Raw genomic sequence first — 7,247 nt, 5'->3', positions numbered from 1 at the left:
GAAGAAGCATGTTTATGCTGAGTTCAGGATAATGCAGTTCTAAATTTGACCCCTGTTTGATACTTAGGAAACCAAAGCCCACAGAGAGGCAGGGACTGAGCAGGGTGCACAATAAGCAGACTCTGAAAGTAAGGATGTCTTTCAACCTGCCAAATTAAGGCTCTGATGTCTCCCATAGTTTTGTCACTGTAAATCAGAAATCAGTATGTTTTGAATAACTTTTGCCTATTCCTTCCTAGGTGAGGTTTATTTCAGGGCATCCAGATTATAAACACTGGCAAACACACACAGATTGCAAGATCTATGGGTAAAATCAGAAGAGGATTATACACCAGAGGTAACCAGAGAAAGGAAACAGATGTTGGAAACACAACCTGCATGTGACAGCACTACTCCAATTTTTTAGGTCATGTCCACTTATGCCAACTGACATCTCTAGAGAGTACATGGTAGAATAATCCCCATCAGGCAGACAAAGATAGGTTCTGAGATGCACAATGGCTTATGCAGAATTCAGAAAAAAAAAAAAGAGTTGAGTCTGAACATAGGTCTGTTTCAAAGCCTGAAAAATGGTTGCAGTAGTCCTTTTGATGGAACTGTGGAGGGAGGTGTATTTAAAGATGAGATCTTGCATGAATAAGGTAGCTGCACAGTTGGCATTTTCAAGGACTATTTCATCAAGGCAGTACAGCGATTCCGGAGAATGTCATCATTTGACCCAAGGACTATTTCAATAGTTGAATTTGAGGAAGTGATTTAGGGAAAGTGACTCCAGGAAGTCAAATCATTTTTTTTAATATCTGTGCCCAACAGAACTTGGAACCCTTGTAACCAGGCACCCACATTCTAATAACAGCCCATGCTAGCTCACTCTGTGAGACACTGGATTGTGAAAGATGTCTTGCTGATTCCTGAATCTGTGAGGCTCTTGGTTAGGGAAATCCTGCCATGAGAGCTACCTCTATTTTGCAAAAAATTACTTCCCTGTCCTTTGTGAAGTCTTTGGCCATTTTACAAGTCTTTTATGGTAATACTAGACAGCCTAGGTCAGGCCAATCCAGGCAATGTTGCCGCTGTGGACCCTTTTGGGACAGTCCCCATCCCCTCTTCTTTATGTCCCTTTAAAAGGGACATAAAGAGGAAAGTCTCCTTTTAGTGGCAACATGTTATTGGGTGATACATAACCTGTTGGCTCTGTCTGGATCACATCTCAAAGCAGAATTACCAAAGTGGAAAGGAGATTGCAGAGGGCCTCTTCTCTGTTCCATTGCATATTTGATGTCCTCAAGCTGTGAAGTCTGTTTATTTTTATTTTTTTTACTATTGGGTGTGTGTTTATGTGTGTGCATGTGTGTGTGTGTGCATGTGTGTGTATGTGTGTGGTTTGTGTATGAGTTTCACCATCAGAGAGAAGGGCCTGCTTATTACCTGGAATTGTGGATGACTCAGCAAATATGGCAGTGCCAGAATCAAGTGCAAATGACAGCAGGCTGACCTGAATTTTGAGATCCTTTGGAATTTTCAAGGGGTTCAGTGGTGTACCCTGGGACCTAGGGAGGATAATGATATACAAGAACAGTTAGGAGGCCAGAATAAGAAAGAGAAGGCAAAGCAAAATGGTCATTCTGGGTAATCCCTGGGGTCAGGTCTGTCCTGGGTGAGGGGTGCAATGGAAAAAACAATCACTGCAAAGGTCCTGGCAGGAGACAAAACAGCCTGGTCTTCATGACCTCACACTTGAACAGCTTCAGAGTGTCCCAATTTGAAATATTTTCTCAAACCTGTAATCTTGAATATCAAATTGACTCATTGTGCAGTATGTGACACCTCTTCACACTTAGGTGCTGGGCTAGGGGCCTAAAATGTTCACAGAACCAAGGTAAGGACTCTTCTCTCAGATTGCTGAGCTGCAAAGGTAATAAATACCACACAGAGTGAAGACAGTTTGTAGGCAGAATGCCAGGTCATTAATGTTATAACCTTCTCTCTCTTTTATGAGAGTCATAATCATTTTCACTATTCTGAACTGGATGGTTTTGGAGGATATCAAGGACCTTATTCACATTTTTCAGGACAATGCAGACTCAGTATTTGGAGTTTATAAGGCAGCCTGGACACCACCATGGCTGTGCTAAACAGGTCTTTTATTTGGACACACTGCTACTGAGATCTATTGCCAAACACATTTATGGTGTCTTTCAGAGTTTCAACATTTTTATTTCTTATGATTTTTTGTAACCAAATCTGGAAATGACATTGTATTATTTTAGTGTCTTTTCTGAAGTTATGAAGTCAATTCTGCATTCAAAAGGAAGGGATTACATGAGGATGCTCTGACCAGAACATGGGAGTCATGGGAAGCCAATGAGAGAAAAGGGGAAAGCTCCCATGAGTTCATGACCTGCTCAAAATCATAGACTGGTCAGAATGCAGGTAAAGGTATGATCCTTAGTCTATGTTCGCAAAGTGGTGTCCTGGCTAAACCTATCAAATGACGTGAAAAGAACTATGTTGCTGTACTGTGCACAGACATGGAGATATCACGAACAGCTGCCAACACCACATCCAGTGTGAGAGTCACTGAACATATATTTATGCCAAGCTCAAGATTATGTAGTTTTGAATTTCATTCCTATTTTGATACTTGGGAAACCAAGGCAAACCAAGAGGCAGGGAATGAATGAACAGAGTACATGATAATCAGACTTCAGAGGTAAGGGTGTTTTTCAACCTGCCAAAATAAAACTCTAGCCTTTTCCATTTTTTTTTTGTTGTTGAAAGTGAAAACTTTGTATTTTCTAAAAACCCTTGCTGATTCCTTCCTAAGTAAAGTATATTTATTTCTGGACATGCAGATTTTGAGCACCGACACACACACACAACATCACTGATTGTAAAAACTATGGGTGGTATCAGAAGAGGGGCATACACGGAAGGTAACAAAAAAACAAAGACTGGAAACATGACTGGCATGTGACAGCACTCCTCCAATTTTATAGGTAGTATCCAGTTATGCCTGCTGACTTCTCTAGGGAGCCCATGGTAGATAATCACCACTGTGCAGATAAAAGTCAGAAGAGGTACTAACTCAGAAGTCAGAAGATGGCTTCTTCAGGATTTAAAACAGGAGGAGTGAAGGGTTGAGTCTTACCATAAGTCTGTTTTGAAAGCTGGAACACTGGCTGCACCAGAACTTTCCAAAAGGCTCTAAAGAGACGTACGTTGGTGTCACTGGAAAGATATGACCTTGCAGGGATCAGGTGGCTGAGCAGTCAGCATCCCAGGGGACTTTTTAAATAAGTGGGGTTTGAAAAAGTGATTGAGGAAAAAAGATCCCAGAAAGTGAAGTCATTTCCTTGATAACTTAGTTCCATAGAACTTGAAACCCTGTAACCAGGCATTGACATTCTAGCAATAGCCCCATAGCCAGCTCACTTGGCAAGAGAGGATTGATTGTACAAGATGTTGTCTTCTTGATTCTCCACCATGGAAACCTTTTCTAAAGCTACAGACATTGGCTTTCCTCTTCTATTTTATGTCTCTGGCCGTTTTACAGGAGGCTTCCTAAGCTAATACTAGTCAACCAAGTCAGAGCAATGCCAGCCATGTACCACTGTGAGGTCTTCTAGAGAAGACCCCATATCTCCTCTTTGTGTATTGCAGAGAGGACATGAAGAGTGTGCTTCTTGAGTAGAAACATGTCATTTGGTGTTACAGAACTTTATGGTTTTGTTTGGATGACATCTCAAAATAGAATTAGCATGGTGGAAAGAACATTGCTGAGGGGCATCTTATCTGTGCCAACTCATGTCTATTTTTTTCATGCTTTCAAGTCTTGTTTTTCTTTTTTGGGGTTCTGAGTCCACTGTGTGTGTGTGTGTGTGTGTGTGTGTGTGTGTGTACTTTTACAATCAGAGAGTGGGGCCTGTTGTGTCTTTTACCTGGAGTTTTGGGTGACTCATGACCCACCAGGAACCAAAATCATGGTAATAGCATCTGATTAGAGTTTGGAAATTCATTGAAATCTTCAAGAAGACCAGTGGTATATGCTAAAACTTAGAGAAGATAATGACAAATTAGGAAAGTCAGGGAGGCCAGAATCAGCAAAGTAAGGCAAGCATAATGGTCATTCTAGGAAATCCCTGGGTCCATCTATTCTGGGTGAGAGATATATGTTTCCTGTAAAAGGTCCTGACAGGAAACAAAAAAGCCTAGTCTTCATGACCTCTTGTTTGAATGGCTCTGGAGTGTCCCAATTTTGAGTATATTCTCAAACCCATAACCAGCTCACTCAACAAGAAACACTCAATTGTGGAAGATGTTGTTTTGCTGATTCCCACATCAGTAAGGCCCTTGCAATGGGACACCACTGTAAGAGACTTTCCTGATGCAGTGGACATTGGCTTGCCTCTTTTGTGAAGTCTCTGGCCATGTTACAGTAGGTCTACAAAGGTAACACGAGGCAGCCTACATCAAACCACCCAGGCCATATTACCACAAAGCACTATTTTTTAAAAATACATTTTATTGATTATGCTATTACAGTTGTCCCATTTTCCTCCCTTCAGTCCCCTCCACCCTGCACACCCTCTCCCACCCACATTCCCCCCTTTAGTTCATGTCCATGTGTCATAAGTTCTTTAGCTTCTACATTTCCCATGGAGGCTATTCTTACCTTCCCCCTGTCTATTTTCTACCTACCATCTATGCTACTTATTATCTGTACCTTTTCTCCCTCTCTCCTTCTCCTACTCCCCTGTTGCTAACCCTCCATGTGATCTCCATTTCTGTAGTTCTGTTCCTGTTCTAGTTGTTTGCTTAGGTTTTTTTTTTTTTTTTTTTTTTGGTTTTAGATATGATTGTTAATAATTGTGAGTTTGCTGTCATTTTACTGTACATGTTTTTTATCTTCTTTTTCTTAGATAAGGCCCTTTAACATTTCATATGATAAGAGCTTGGTGATGATGAACTCCTTTAACTTGACCTTATCTGAGAAGCACTTTATCTGCCTTTCCATTCTAAATGAAAGCTTTGCTGGATAGAGCAATCTGGGATGTAGGTCCTTGCCTTTCCTGACTTGGAATACTTCTTTCAAGCCCCTTCTTGCCTGCAAGATCTCTTTTGAGAAGTCAGCTGACAGTCTGATGGGAACTCCTTTGTAGGTAACTCTCTCCTTTTGTCTTGCTGCTTTTAAGATTCTCTCCTTATCTTTAATCTTGGGTGATGTAATTCTGATGTGCCTTGGTGTGTTTCCCCTTGGGTCCAACTTCTTTGGGACTCTCTGAGCTTCCTGGACTTCCTGGAAGTCTATTTCCTTTGCCAGAATGGTGAAGTTCTCCTTTATTATTTGTCCAAATAAGTTTTCCACTTGTTGCTCTTCCTCTTCTCCTTCTGGTACCCCTATAATTCGGATGTTGGAACGTTTAAAGATGTTTTGGAGGTTCCTAAGCCTCTCCTCACTTTTTTGAATTCTTGTGTCTTCACTTTTTTTCTGTTTGGTTGTTTCTTTCTTCCTTCTGGTCCACTCCATTGATTTGAGTCCCAGTTTCCTTTCCATCACTATTGGTTCCCTGTACATTTGTCTTTATTTCACTTAGCATAGCCTTCACTTTTTCATCTAATTTGCGACCAAATCCAACCAATTCTGTGAGAATCCTGATTACCAGTGCTTTGAACTGCGCATCTGATAGGTTGGGTCTCTCTGTGTCACTTAGTTGTATTTTTTCTGGAGCTTTGGTCTGTTCTTTCATTTGGGCCATTTTTTTTTTGTCTTGATGCACCTGTTCTGTAGCGAGGGGTGGAGCCTTAGGTGTTCACCAGGGCAGGGCAACCCAGTTGCTGGGTTGTGATGCTGTATGTGGGGCAGAGGTCCGAGAGGGAACAATGGCTCTTGCCCTCCTCTCTGTCAGATTTCAGTCACTTTCCCTACTTCCCCCAAGCAAATTGGGCCCTCTGGTGGTGATTCCCATGTGGGTGGGTTTTTGTACATTCTAGGACCCTGTGGGTCTCTCCAATGAACTCTCCTGTGAGGCTGAGAGTTCTTCCCAGCACCTCAACTCCCACAGGTGTTTTCAGTTGGTGTTTTGAGGCTTTATTTCCCAGTGCTGGGATCCTGGGTTGGGAGGTCTGTCTCACTCCCCAGTTTTGCCTGGTTTATCTGTGCACAAATGTGGGACCACTGGTCTGCCAGCTGCCTTGTCTGCCATACCCCTCCACAATCTGCTGCCTCACTGGGTCCACCCACTGCCGCCCCATGTTCCTGAAATCTGCCAGCCACTGATCTTTTTGCTGTGACCCCTCTCCACCTGGCCATCTGACTCCTCCCCTCCTACTGGTCTGGATGAATGTGTCTATTTTAACTCCTTGGTTGTTGGACTTCCATACAGTTCAATTTTCTGTCAGTTCTGGTTGTTATTTTGTTTCTAAACTGTTGCTGTCCCTATTTTGATTGTGCAAGGAGGTGCAGTGTGTCTACCTATGCCCCCATCTTGGCCAGAAGTCCTCAAAACACTATTTTTAAAAATATTTTATTTATTTTTAGAAAGGGGGAAGGGAGGGGGTAGAAGGTGAGAAACATCAATGTGAGAGAGAAACATTGATTGGTTGCCTCTTATATGTGCCCATCTGGGGCTGAACATACAACCCAGGTATGTATACTTGTCCAGGAATTGGACTGGTCACCTTTCACTTTGTGGGACCACACCCAACAAGCTGAGGCATGCTGTTCGGCACCACTGAGTACTCTTTTGGGGAAATCCCCATACCTTCTACTTCATGTGCCTCAAAGAGAGACATAAAGAGTGGGCCCTTTTTGAGCAGGAACAGATTGTTGGGTGATCCATAACTTCATGGTGCTGTCTGGATTGCATCTGCAAACAGAATTCACAAGGTGGAAATAAAATTGCTGAGGGGTGTCCTCTGTGCCATTACCCCTTTGATGCCCTAAAGCTGTCAAGTCTTTTAGTATTTTTCTGCCTTTTTGAAGTTCTGACCCAACTGTGGGGTGTGAATGTGTATGTGTGTGTATGTGTGTGTACCTTCACTATCAGAGAGCAGGGCCTGTCCCTTACTTGGAGTTGTGGGTGACTCAACTATCACAACAATACCAGGACTGAAAGCATGATGACAGCAGGCTGATCACAGGTTGGCGATCCAGTGGACTTATTCAGGGGATCCAGTGGGGCCTGGAGAGAATATTGGCACATCAGGGCAGTCAGGGAAGCCAGCGTAAGCAAGAGAAAGCAAAA

General features: G+C 42.6%; 1 non-coding gene across 1 annotated transcript; it reads right to left on the bottom strand.

Annotated features, from left to right (window-relative positions):
• Positions 1-635: 635 nt before the first annotated feature.
• LOC114514386 lies at positions 636-712 on the bottom strand. The gene has a single exon (XR_003686044.1). It is a non-coding gene; the product is annotated as a small nucleolar RNA MBII-202 (small nucleolar RNA).
• Between the last annotated feature and the right edge of the window lie 6,535 nt (positions 713-7,247).

Source organism: Phyllostomus discolor, chromosome 4 (assembly GCF_004126475.2).
Source record: "Phyllostomus discolor isolate MPI-MPIP mPhyDis1 chromosome 4, mPhyDis1.pri.v3, whole genome shotgun sequence".
Classification (NCBI taxonomy): Eukaryota; Metazoa; Chordata; class Mammalia; order Chiroptera; family Phyllostomidae; genus Phyllostomus; species Phyllostomus discolor.
The sequence above is the reverse complement of the archived record's forward strand: the minus strand, read 5'-3'. Positions and strand labels throughout refer to the sequence as shown.